General features: G+C 35.2%; 1 pseudogene; it reads right to left on the bottom strand.

Annotated features, from left to right (window-relative positions):
- Window positions 1–12410: 12410 nt before the first annotated feature.
- On the bottom strand, window positions 12411–13215 carry LOC120204755 (annotated as a pseudogene).
- Between the last annotated feature and the right edge of the window lie 1069 nt (window positions 13216–14284).

The raw sequence follows: 14284 nt of genomic DNA on the forward strand, positions 1-14284 counted from the left end.
CCAGTCATCCTTCAAATAAACATCATAAGATGGGCATTTGGACAACTGGTTCCATCATATTTTTCAAAGTGGGGCATCTTGAATTTGGGTGAAAGCATCAGGCCGGGAACTAAAACTAGTTCAGTTGCATCCATTTAATTGTGAGAGTTCTGTCCTCTTATTCCCTTGAATGTCTTTCTGCACCATTTTTTTTAAATTCTTAAGGATCTTATTCTTGGCTTTTCTTGTCGCCTCAGGAGTGGATATGTTATGATCAGTGGTAGAGAAGCCTACTAGGTGACTTAGAAGCTTATAGGGTGAAATGTGTATCGGTGGATTTGCATGTGCACTCACACATTCAGAGGTTCCTCTAGTCGAGGTAATCTTCTCATTGCCTCTTTCTTGGTTGAGCCTAGCCATTTTTTCTACCACTTGGTCAACTAGGTCTTTTTGGTTTTGCAAGATACAATCCACGATAGCCTTTTGTGCCTGCTCCATTTTAGTTTCTCACTCTGCTTGCATCTTTTACAAACTCTCTTCCAGCTATTTCTTCAATTTATCAAAATTTTCTTCCATTCTCAATATTCTGTGAATGCAGTTACTATTAAAAGCACTTCCTCAAAGTTCCCCACAAGGTATGATTAATGCATTTAAAAATGCTTAAATGAATACTATGCAGAATACAATGATGCATGAAAAGTTCGAGGCATTGAACCAAAAACACGTATGTTATTATAAATAATCTTTATTGGGACAAAAGTGTCATTTCTTAAGAGATAAAAACATTTTATAGGTATATTCTGACTAAGTCCTCTAGACCCCGAATAGGTTGACTAGTCTTCTACTTTCGTCTGTCACCGGTTGAATACCATGTCGAACCACTCCGGCTTCTCTGGCTAAACCATGCAAGTGACGAGTTGTTTTTTGTACTTGCTCCAAGAAGTCTTAAATGACTGCATTTCTGGCTTTTATTCTTTGCTGAGCTTGTTCCCAACGAAAAGGCCATTGAAATCCTCCATCAAAGGGACTATATGAAGTTCATTTGCTTGTTTCTTGAATTTGTCAACAATGACCTCCAATTTCAGCTATCGCTTTGCCATCTTGCTCTTGTTGTCTTTACTCTCCAGGTTAGTAACCTTTTTCTCGTCTTGCCCCTGCAACCTTTGCCAACCCATTTTTGAAAAGTTGACTTTTGATGTACTTGATTATGGGCACTAGGTCTTCTTGATTGAATGTGACACATAGTTTCCTTGCAGATTGTCCTTCTTTTCCTTCTGAGTTTTTTCCGACCATAGTCGGACCTATGCGTTTTTCATCTCTTGTATTACAACCCCTTTGTCCATTAATGCAAACTATTTACATTTAACGAGCACATTTTTGTGGATCAACACCTCTTTTGAATGATGTAAATGATAAAAAATAAAGCATAATAAAATAAAATGAGAAAAAAATGAAAGGAGAAAAAGAAAAAGTTAGTGAGATAAGGATAATAAAAAATAATAATGAAATAAAAAGTCCTACCCCACATGATATCTACCCACATGTTTATTATTCTTACCCGGGCATGATCTCTATCCCACATATTAATTTTGAATAAATCCTAAGAACATATCTTTCTAGTTTGCATGCTTTGAACAGAAAGTAAACCAAGAAAGAATTCAAGATAGCCTAGGTTTTGAAATGGGGTTTCGAGGTGGACTCTAATTCCATGTAGTCTCCCGTTTAGGTTCTAAAGAAGGTACCCAAGTTCTCATTGCTGGTGCCCCATTGGGCTTGCCAGACCCTTAGTCCTAAGCCCATTACAAGCTTATGTGGACTAAGTTAAACTCGAGAGGATACATTCCCTTATGTCTGCACGGAAAATAAATTCACACGAAGGCATAATGTATATGTATCCCGAAGGTTACTTGCTAGGCCTATGCGGAGAATAAATTCTCACGAAGGCGTCGCTTTCACCCCCACTTAAAAAACGTTTGGAGCTTGAGTATAGAGTCAAATATGAAAATTAAAAAAAATCTAAAATCATTGAAAAAAACGTTAGTACAACTTTTTATTTGTAAAATAATTAAAGATAAACAATAAGAATCGAATAAATAAATTAAAAATTAAATTTTTTATTTTCGCTTAAAAAGACAACCAAAAATTAATTTTGGCTTAACTCGCTTACATATCCCAGAAGAGTCACCAAGCTATCACAACCGTATTTCGGGTGAGCCTGGAATTGGGTTTCAACTTGAAAAAATGTTAGAACCACCACCGATCATTTATATATATATATATATATATATATATATATTTAGGTTGATCGGACACCATCTTACCTGATCCGTATTTTACCAGAAATATGTCGGGCTCGGAAGTCGGTTACAGTCAAGGAAGGATTAACACTCTTGAACTTCCCTTTCAGTACCATTTAATTTCTTGGTTGTCTTAATCGCAAAAAGTAGAAGTTTAAGTAATAATTTACCTTTGATAATCATTTGAAATTTAATTGGATTTCCTAAAAAATAAAATTAGAGTTCAAAAATAAAAGAAAAGAAAATAAATAAAAATAAATAAAAATATACAAAATTAGAAATTAAAAGTGCAGTCTTGATTAAAGGAACTGAAACAAAACAAATAAAAGTTAGTAAAAACAAAATAAAAGAAGAAAAAATAAAAAAAGGTCTATTGAGGAACAAAATGAAACGAACGTAACCTGTAAGTAATAAATGAAAACATATTAGAGGCTAAACTAATGAAAATCAGAACTAAGTATCAAAACTAGAATTACTAGGAAATAAAGTAAAGAATGTGTCAAAACTAGAGGACCTTGAGAGGATTTTACCCATAATAGTTGAAGGATCATAGGGAGAGTTTACCCCAGAGTCAAACTTCACTTGGGGATTAGTTTAATTTTCACGCAACAAAAGCCAAAATAGTGGATTTTCTATTCATTTGCATTCTCTCCTAAAACTTAGATTGTTGATTCTCAATAACACTTTTGGATTGTCGGCAGACTGGATTATCTTCAGTCATGACCATGTCCATTTGTGAAAACCATAAATATGTCCAGGCGCATTTTTATAATTGTCCATCAATCAATCTTTGAGATTTTGTTCTCTGAATTGGTTGGGGATATGGTCGATTGACTTAGCGAAAGGAGATTTGTAGCATTTTTTAGCAGTGGACTTTCGAGACCAGGGCTTCGTCGACAAGAAGAGCTTGGTACCAGTGATGAAAGACGATTTAGAGGCTTCGATAACGGGACCTATCGCTTATGGGTTTGGCGTTGTTAACGATAAGAGCTGCGAGGCCGCCATAAGAGAGGAAATACGTATTCTTCAAGCAAGCAAACTGTCGATACTAAACAGAGAAAGAAGTTACGTAGTATCATGACCTTCTCCGAACAAAGGCACGACAACAGCCAAAACAACCCCCACACGACCGGCGGAGGTGACCCCGACGGTGCATCAACCATCCTAACCTTCCCCACGCGAGTGTTGATCTCGTAGTATCAACAAATGGCTGATTACACACGGCTCTAGCGGCGTTTGAGCGAGAAAAGCTCGCGGTTTCAATACAAATAACCCCCAACACTGACAGCGGCGATGGGGTTGCGACAGAACCTTAAACTGATAACCGGTGACCTTGCTTACTCTTGGAGACAAACGACAACAACAATGAGGGTGAGCGAGGGTTGTGTGGAATCGTCACCCATTGTGTTCTCTATCCTTGTAGCCGGTCCCCGCAAAGCATAATTGGCAGAGGATTAAGGTTTTAATCCTTCTGATAAGATTCAACATACTGCAGTAGTTTGTACACCTGGTACAATCAAACTATACACAAACTTGAATTGTGAGGAAAAAGAAAATGGGTGTTGACTATGAGGATTCCTCGACAAGGATCATTGCTTCTGCGTTGTGAAGGAGTAGTAGCTAACTCAACGTGTAGCAACTGTACAACTTGGTCTCCACAATCGTTGAAAAAATAGAGCCCCCAAGTTGGCCTCATTTAGGGTAAAAAATGTTGTTGGGAGGTTGCATTGGCCAGAGATTTTAGTAAGATTTTTATGGGTTTAGTGAAATAGTTGATATACGTGGGGTTAAACATGGATCCTGCAAAATAATTGTAATATATAAATTAATAATAATAATATAATATAATGTTTTTGTAGACCCGGACAAAAACGAATGTCTACACTGATCGAAGGATTTCGTTTGATTTCATTTTTTGTGGTATTTTTTTTACACGAAGGCAAATATTTGTAAATATTTCTATTGTCATAAATAAACAAATATCGTAAGAAGAAATAACTGAAATCAAATGAAAAACTTATCTTTTTCTTTTTTTAGAATAGAATTGTAATTTTTTTTGGATAATTCCATTTCTTTTCCTAAGAAAGTAGGTGAGCCAGATACAAGCAGAATGTTCCATAAGCACAAATAACATAACTAGTAACAGGAAAGAACAAGGGAAAGAACAAACACAAAATACCCCAGCTCGTGCAAAGAGAAACATTTCTCGAGTCAGCCCTGCCATTGGACCATCTTTGGAAACGAATCTGAATGATCTCTTGGATGTCATTCAGTAGCTCACCCACACTTCTACCCTTTCCTCCAAACAGCCTGGCGTTTCACTCCCTCCAGATACAGTACACATGGCTTGAAAAAGCAAGCTTCATTACCTGAATAATAAGAGACTTCCCTCTAAGAAGCTGTACAGCCCAAGCTAGCTCCCCATCCCAGGTGCTCACATCAGGAACAATCCTGCATAGGGAAAGAATTTTGTCCCATAAATCTTTCTCAAAGTAGCAACTGAAGAATAGGTGGCTTCTAGTCTTAGTGACCGAGCCATAAAATAAACAGTTAACATTTTCAAGGTTCACTCCCATTCGTGATAATCTAGCACGAGTTGGGAGCCTATCTAAAATGGCCATCCACAAGATAATACTTTGCTTGGGTATACGCCCTGGGAACCAAACAGACGACCTTGGGGCTTTGAGTACGCAGCTCCTCCCAAATTTTCCTTCTGTTAAGATCAGCAACAGAACCAACAAATAGCTGAGACACGACAGGTCACATTTCCAGGATCTTCTTAAAGCACCAGCTGGCATTAACAGAGACAGACATTTACCAAAAATCCAAGTTCATAATCACATAAGCGATGACCCAAGCCACCCATAGGGATCCATCAATGGCCAATAATTTCCTGATTAGAAGCCCTGTACAGGCCTTGTTCCAGCCCTCTAAATCAATGACACCCAAACCCCCTTATGATTTCATTAGACAAACATGCTTCCAACTCACTCGTGCACCTTTAGCGGACAAGTCAGCTCTTTTCCAAAAAAAAATGAGAGCATAGCTGTTCAATTTTCTTGGTTACAGCTTGGGGAAGAAACATATGTCTACACCAATAATTTGCTATGCTAAAAATAACAGAACGGATAAGCTATAATCTACCAGCAAAACTTAGATGTCTGTTAGCCCATGTGTTAATCCTGGCTCTTATCTTGTTAACTAAACCTTGGCATTCATTTATTGAAATTTTCCTTGTCACGAGGGGAACTCCGAGGTATCTCACAGGGACAATCCCTTGTCTAAATCTCGTAATCTCATGAATGGTATCGCACTGAACAAAAGCGATTCCAGCAGTGAACAACTCACATTTGTTAGCATTCAGTTTCAATCTAGATAAAGAATAGAACATATCAAGGACAGACTGCACACCAGTAATGGAATCAATGGCGCCGTTACTGAATATAAGGAGGTCATCAACAAAGCACAAGTGAGTGAGTTTTATCTTCCTGCATCTAGGATGAAACTGGAAAATTCCATTCATGGCAGCCAAATTCAACAAGCTAGATAAGACGTTCATAGCTAGGACAAAGAGGTAGGGAGAGAGAGGATCTCCCTGCCTGACACCCCTAGCACCCTTAAAGTAACCCACAAGACTTCCATTAAGCACGATTGAGTAGTTGGGATTAGTAAAGAAGGCCCATATCCAATTAATGAATCTCTCAGGCAACCCCAAAGCATAAAGAATAATGCCAACAAACTCCCAATTTAAAGAATCAAACGCTTTTTGTAAATCGATTTTCAAGGCATATCTTGGGGAATTATTTTTCCTGGCATATCCCCTAACAATCTCTTGAGCTAGAAGGGTATTATCAACTATATTCCTACCCTTAATAAAAATAGCTTGATTAAATGAAACCATGCCAGAGAAAACAATAGACAAACAGTTAACTAGGATTTTTGTCACTGTCTTGTAGATAACCGAGCAAAGCGAAATAGGCCTAAAATCCTTGACGTTGCCGGGGTTTGGGATTTTAGGCACAAGAACTATAGCAGTAGCATTAAAAGAAGGGAGAATAAAGGATTCATTGAAACAAAACCTGATAGCATTCTTGAAGTCTTCAGCAACAATTGACCATGTAGCCTTGAAGAAAAAGGGGTTGTAACCATCTGGGCCAGGGGATTTATCATTCCCTTGCCCCCAAATGGCATCCTTGATTTCCAAGTCAGAGATATGACTGCAAAGAGAATCAACAGTCCCTAAAGGAAAAGAATAGCCAAACAGATCTCTAATGATGCTGACACTTGAGCCAGTGACACTTGAATCTGCCATACCCAACTGATTTTTAAAAAACCTAACCACCTCACTAGCCATGTCCTCAAAAGTATCCAGTCCGGTTCTATTTTGGTTATAAAGCACTCTAATGGTGTTACTCTTCTTTCTACTAGACACCTTGGAATGGAAGAAATTAGTTCCTTGGTCACCCTCCTTAAGCCAATTAATATTTGCTTTATTCTTGTAAAAGAACAATTCAACATTTTCAAGGGCTTTCAATTCTTTTTCAGTCTCTAATTCCAAACTAACATCCTGACCAGTGGAACCAGAAACCAAGTTGGCCAGTTGAAATTTTTGGAGTTCTTCCCTCTTTTGCTTGACCAAACCAGAAATATCACTGAAATGAGATCTATTAAGCTCCTTGAGACAACACTTCAATCTCTTGAGCTTCAAAAATAAAATATGAGTTGGATTTCCTGAAGAAGGAACCTGCCAAAATTCTTCAACAACAGCCATAAACCGAGGGTAGAGGGTCCAGAAGTTAAAAATCTTGAAGGGCTTCGGCCTAGTGACTGGTGTAGACTTAAAAAGCCAGACAAAGGCAGGGCAGTGGTCAGAATCTCCAGGAGCTAAAAATTTAACCTCCGAGTCAGCAAAAGTACCGAACCAAATCGAATTAACAAGAACACGATCGAGCTTCCGAGCCAAAAAAGAACCCTGCTGCTTATTTGACCATATAAATAAGGGACCGGAAAAAGGATGGTCAGAGAAACCTAACTCATCCACACAAAATTAAAAATCGGAAATATCCCCTCTCGTAGCTGCAGTAACAGGAGTAGAGCTTTCATAGGAATTGGGAGTGACATTAAAGTCACCACCTAACAACCAGGGCTCATTTCCAACTATACTCTCCATAAGCCTTAGCTGATCCCAAAGTAGCTTTCGAGAACCTCCTTCATTGAAACCATAAATTGCAGAAATACAAAAGGACTTACCCCCAAAGGTAGATCTGATGGAAGCACTCTGATCGTAAATAGAAAGGACAGTACAACTAATGCTTTTGTGCCGTAAAACCCAAATGCGACCATTGGCTGCATGGCTATAGTTACAACATGAATCCCAATCTTCAAATTTTTGGCTCAAGATAACCCCAGAATTTCTCTTTTTAACTCTCGTTTCAAGGAGACAAAAAATGCTAATCTGACTTTTAATAGCCCAATACAGAATCTTGCTTTGTTTTAGGGGATTGTTAAATCCCCTAACATTTCAAAAGCAGACTAATATAAAACAGGGACAGAGGAAAAAACACCACCACATTCTTCCATTTTCTTAGCTTTACTCACATTTTCTTTTTTCTTAAGTTTCAGCTCGTGCATTAACTTCTCAACACCTAAGGAGGTTGCTCTTTGCTTCCTACCAGAGTCCACTGAAGGCATTCCAAGCAGAGCATCAGGATCAATAGAACTAAGCACCTCATACTTGTTCTTTGAGCCACCCACATTGGTTTTACTCCTCTCTTTAGAAGGCCTACCTTTCCCTCTCTTCAGCTGAGGGTTACTACCCTGGCTAGAAGCAACATCAGAAGAAGTTTGGGAAGGCTGGGTGGTCTCCACTTTACCAGCACCACCACCAATTTCAGCATGACCCCCATCCAGTTCAGTACCTTGAGGTGGCAGAGAATTCTCATGGAGATCCTTACTAGTAATGTCAACTCTAATAGGACCATTACTAGAACCACCCAATTCTAAACAAGAAATAGCAAAACAAGGTAATTGAGCAGGGCTAGTATCAACACCAGAACCAATAACTAACATATCTTTCCCTAAATTGGGAACATTGGGTCCTTGGATCTTCCCCTTAGCTTTCCATATTTGCACTACTTTTTTCCCAAGAGGACAAAACTTCCCCGAGTGTCCAAATCTAGCACATTCATCACAAGAAACAGGTAACAAGGGAACCTTGACTCTGATGCTAACAATAGATCCGTCGCAAAGCATTACATCGATGTGATCTAGAATTTTAGAGTCAGTAGAAATCTCGATGCATACCCGAGCCTACTTAAGGCTTTTTCCTGGAGGCTGTGATCGAGTCCATTAAAATAGGTTTGCCAATTGCACTAGCAATATAACTCAACCCCTTCTTTGAAAACAATTCTAAAGGCACGTTAAACAACTGAATCCAGATTGGCATTCTTAATAAATCGAAATGCAATTCATTAAGATTCGACTCCCAATTACGAAGAAACAATGGCTTATGTTGAACATGACAGGGACCATTTTCTAAAATCCAGTCCCTGGCAGAAGAGCTAGTAAAAGAAAAAATGAACAAATTGTGACCGACCAAACTAACCTTGATCGGCGTGACGTTTCCCCACATCAGTTCAACAATCTTTTACAGGGAGCTAAAATTTGGGATGGCTCCAACAAATTGACCTACCAAAGCATGTCTCCAATCCATAATTCCTTCTTCGAACACATCCTTTGGAGGTTTGACCATAAACGAACCGTCGACCTACGCCGGATGAAAGAAAGAGAGTTCTTGCTCATTTCCTGCTGCAAAAAGCTTCCTCCAATCAGTGGGAGAATCTTCAGCCATAGCCTAACGAAACCCCTAAAGAAGAAATCAACAATCAAAAATGAAAACCAGAAAATCGAGAGGAGAGATGCCTGCGTCTTCACTCGCTATTAACCTAACTAACATGCAGCGGGAGAGAAAACATAACGTGCGCCATCTTGATTACAATTCTAAAAGAATTTTGAATTGTAATTTTATTATTAGAAGTTTGTTTTATTAAAAAAATAAATTTTAAAAAAGGATTTATATATTTTTTAAAATAAGTTCTTAAAATTAATTTATAATGTTTAGATGGTGTTCTATATGTAATAAATTATTAGAAATTATTTATTATAAATATCAAATAAAATGAATAATAATAATTTATTATAAAAAATTAATATATCGGTATTTGGTTTTAGGATAAGATTTGGGTCATGATTTCTAAACTAATTTTTGTTTTCTATTTAAGAATTTTTGAAACTAGGCTTCCATTTGTAATAGTATTTAATTTTCATGACCAATTGAATAAAATAAAAATAATTATTGTTTTTGTTTTTAATTTTGAGATTTCAACTTTCAAATTGGAGAGGACGAAAATAGATAATTATAATGATATTATGTTCATTTAAAAAATAATATAATACTTGTAGTAATATGCCACATATTAAATTAGTTTAATTTTTGTTTTAAAAAAACTTAATACAAAAACAAGTGTTTAAATTATACCTCATTAGAAACATGAGTTTAACATTTCTTTCTATTACATTTTTAGTTATCTTATCAATAACTACAGTTAAAAATCACTTAACCAATTATGTTTGATACGTGGCTTAATTTTTAATTACCTTTAACTTTTCAAAATATAAATTTTATAAAATTTAAAAAAAAACTCATATTTTGTTTTACAAAACCCCAAAAAAAAAATCATATTCTTAAAATTAAGTTACATTCTACCACGTAAAGGAGTCGTTTGACCTGTTCCTAACCACACTCCCTTATGCACTAATTTATCTACTTGCTTTTGGCACTCTTTCTTTAAAAAAAAAAAATTATTTATCAGACACTGAAATATAATATTTTTGTTCCTAAAACTAGTGGCATATATATTTTGACAGCATAGTGCTTGTAAAATGGGAAATTTAAATAAAACAAATAAGATTTTAACTTGTCCTTTTGTTTAGCTTGCGTGGCTGTGAATCCCTACGCATATATAAGTGACATTTGCATTGCATTTAAGTATGTAAAATGAGCTATATAAGCATATTCTCTGTCACCAATACATTAAATATGGTTCAAATGTCTGATGATAATGCTTAGATGATAAATGTTTTTTGTTGCTTTTGCAATTGGGATCGATAGTGCTGTTGGTTGTTGTCTCTTGAAGTTAAAAGTAAAATTTATATCTTTGCAATACAGTAAAATTTAGGATAAACTACGCTATAAACTATTAATTTTGTTTATTTTAATACTTAAATTTTAATTTTTTAAAATCATACCTAACATTTAATTTTTATTTTATTTTAATACACTGCTATTAAAAACTTAACGTGTTTAATACCTAAACTATTATCTTTGGTCTTTTTTAGTACCTAAACTTTATTTTTCCCCAAGATTTAACGTTAAATTTTGAACAGAGTATTATAATTAAATAAAAAAAAAGTTTTTAATGGCGGATACTAAAATAAAACAAAAACTAAACCTTAAGGGTTAACTACATGGATGATCACTTATGTTTGTGTTTTATCCACTTTTGGTCACTGATTTCAAAAAACATAAGATATAGTCACTTTCGTTTTTATTTAATTAAGATGTTGTCATCCCGAGTTAACTATCATTAAAAACAATTAAATATTTTGACATAATCACACATTTGGTCCCTATTATTTATATAATCTCTCAATTTATTCATACTTTTAATTAATTAAAATAAATTTAATTATTCAATTGAATGATGCTACATATCATCATTCGGTCGGAGGACTAACTGTATTTTAATTTAATGTGTCACCCTCCGCTTGAAAGAAAACAAAGGAAAGCAAATTGAGACAAAAAAATTCAAACATCGGTCACTTAAGAAACTAAACATGTATCTAACCATTAATCCAAGAGACCATTGCTTGGTCTAAAGTAGACAACATGGTATATACATTTTGTATCTTAGTGTATAAATACTTAAATTCATAATGTTATATATATATATATATAGCGGCGGATGCACTAAGCCCACATAAGGGCCAAGTGCATTCCATTATTTTGGAAAAGTAGTTAAATTTAGCTTAATGTGTTAAGGAAAAAGAAAAAAATTACAATTTTTACATACCCATTATTTTTAAGAAAAGAAAATTAAAATTTTTAACTCCCATTCTTAAATTTCTGGATCCGCCACTGTATATATATATATATATATATATAGATAGAGAGACTTAAAAATATTTTACTATTAACATATTAAATATATTTTATTATTAAATTAATTTAAAAATATTTTTTATTTTCATTTAAAAAATATATTTTATGTTAGAATTTATTTAAAAGTATGATTAAATTTAACATGGACTAAATGTGTGATTATGCCGGTTATCACATCATATTATGTTAATTGTTAATAACAATTAACATGTGATGATCGCATCTTAATTAAATAAAAACGAAAGTGACAATATCTTAATTAAATAAAAACGAAAGTGATCATATTTTATGTTTTCTGAAATCAGTGACCAAAAGTGGGCGAAACACAAACATAAGTGATCATCCGTGTAATTAACCCATACTTTAAGCATGGTTTTGAAAAAACTGAAAATTTAGATACTAAAAATGAATCAAAACTGATAGTTTAGGCACTAAACGCATCATTTACCCTAAAAGTTTCTCTTATTAACATTGATACATATCTAACGACGTCGTAACCTAACAATACATTATAGGAACCAACTGCCAGCCTTCTCTAAAAGATTAATTTTTATTGAGTGGTGAGAAAATGTGTACGAAGAAGAGCTATCATCCTGAGCTGGGGAAATTGAATATTCAGATTTCTGATCATCCCTTAAGGCCTTGTTCTTCACCTCGTCCCGTTGATAGTTTCGAGTTCCATCTGTTTCAATCTCTCCTGGAAGCTCTGTTCGAAATCCGATTTGCTCGGTTCTTACTTGATTCCACTTTCCCTGTACTTGAAGTAGAGTACAAGTTGTTGGATGCCTAGGGGAGACCAACCAGATTTTGGGATTTCCATATAATTCACAAGATTCAGTAAGAAATAAGCTCTAGTGTTTAGTCCAATTGAGGCCATAGGCCATCAATGATATACACAAACCGCAAGAATAAGATCAATAACAAACATAAATATCCAATTGCATTGTCGAATACAACACGATCGCCGGTGGCCGGAGATGGCTTACCACAGCCACAAGCCGAGCGGCATACATCGCCACGGAGGCCACCAATCCAACCGTTCCAACAAAAAGTTTGCGACGACGATGGTCACTGAAAACGTAAGGCGAGATTATTGCAGTGGTGGAGCACAATATGATTACCACTGTTGCTATAACACCGGTTTTAACCTGCAGTTTACTCTTCAATCAACCCCATGCACGTAAAAACAACATGTAAAATACAAAATCAGGGTCAAGAAAACTTGCCTTTATTTTGGTTGAAGCAAAGAAAAGATATATGAAAATGAAGGATAACTCTAATACGATCCCTAAGCCATTGATGGTAACGACGGGGAAGTTCTCCCAACTGTAACTCACAAAAGGCGATCCATACCTAGTATAAATGAGTCAGTTCGACAAGGCAACAATGTACGGAATGCATGAGAATTCCTCGGTGCTTCTCTTCCTTATCACCCTTGCAAAAGTCAAACTGCAAAAACAGTAGAAAAAACAACAAAAATTTGTTCATCGTCAAATATATAAAAGCGAGCTATGAAGTGTCAAGTGTAATACAACAACGGCATTACATTGGTGCTGCATAAAGCAACAAAGAGGATGCATTGCCTGCAAGGAAAACCATGCAGATTCTTGTTTATAACAGCCAAATTTTCTGCAAAATAAATAAAACCCAGAAAATTAAATTGGGAAATAATTAGGAGAAACCTATGACTCCAACAACCAAACGAAGTCCATAACTCATGATTTTGGCCTTGGACAAGAAACCAGTCCAAGCAAAAGAGTGTTAAACCAGTTATATTAATTTAGTGAACTTGAGAGGATACAAATACAAGAGAGATGTAGGGATTTCTTTTGGAGAGAATAGGAATGATATAAAATTTATAGAAGAATGATATAAAATTTATAGAAGAATTGCAAGTGCTGCCTACGTCTTTTATACAAACTTGTGGATGCCAACATAGCTTGCTGTCACATCTTCTGATTTTATTGATAATATAAAGAAATGATTAGCTAGTAAGGCTGTAAAATCAGGTAATCGAATAGGTTTCAGTTGGTCTTGGCAGGTCGTGTAAAATCAGGTACAGGTTAAGTCAGGTCAATTTGATGGTTTGACTTGGATTAGGTCGGGTACATGTTAAATCAGTCCGAGTCATTTTCAAGTTGATTTGACACCAGATCCAGATCGGGTTCAAGTCATGTTATTTTCAGTTCGGATCGATGTCAGTTCAGGTCAAAACAGTTCAGGTCCGAAGCAGATAAAGACCAGATTAATTCAGGTTCAGGTGGACTTCAGTCGGATCTCGTTCAGATCGGGTCATATCATTGATAGATAAAATTCAGGTCGAATGTTTACTGGATACAGATTGAGTTCAGGTCGGGTCGTTTTTATTTTTGGATTAATTATTTTGTCATCTTTCTTGATTGTTGAATTACAAGTTGTAATTGTATATGATTTCGAGTAAATTACAAAAAAAATATTCATGGATCAATTTTGTAAAAAATATAAATTTAAGGAAAAAATTGAAGAAATGTAAAATTACAAATAAAATTTTTAAAATATAAATTACACAACACACATAGGTAAGGGACCAAATCGAAATAAATTTAAAATGTAAGGTTTAAATTAATATAAAAAGGACTAAATTATACCATATAAAAAGTTATGTGCCAGTTACAAAAATATAAATAACATATAACAATAGGCCAAATAAAGATGCAAATATAATTTAAGGACTAAATTGAATATATATAAAAGTGAAAGACTTAAAATTGAAATAAATTAAAAAACACAAAAAAATGAAATCGAAATA

The sequence above is a fragment of the Hibiscus syriacus genome, unplaced genomic scaffold (genome assembly GCF_006381635.1).
Source record: "Hibiscus syriacus cultivar Baekdansim isolate YM2019G1 unplaced genomic scaffold, ASM638163v2 tig00011662_pilon, whole genome shotgun sequence".
NCBI classification, from domain to species: domain Eukaryota; kingdom Viridiplantae; phylum Streptophyta; class Magnoliopsida; order Malvales; family Malvaceae; genus Hibiscus; species Hibiscus syriacus.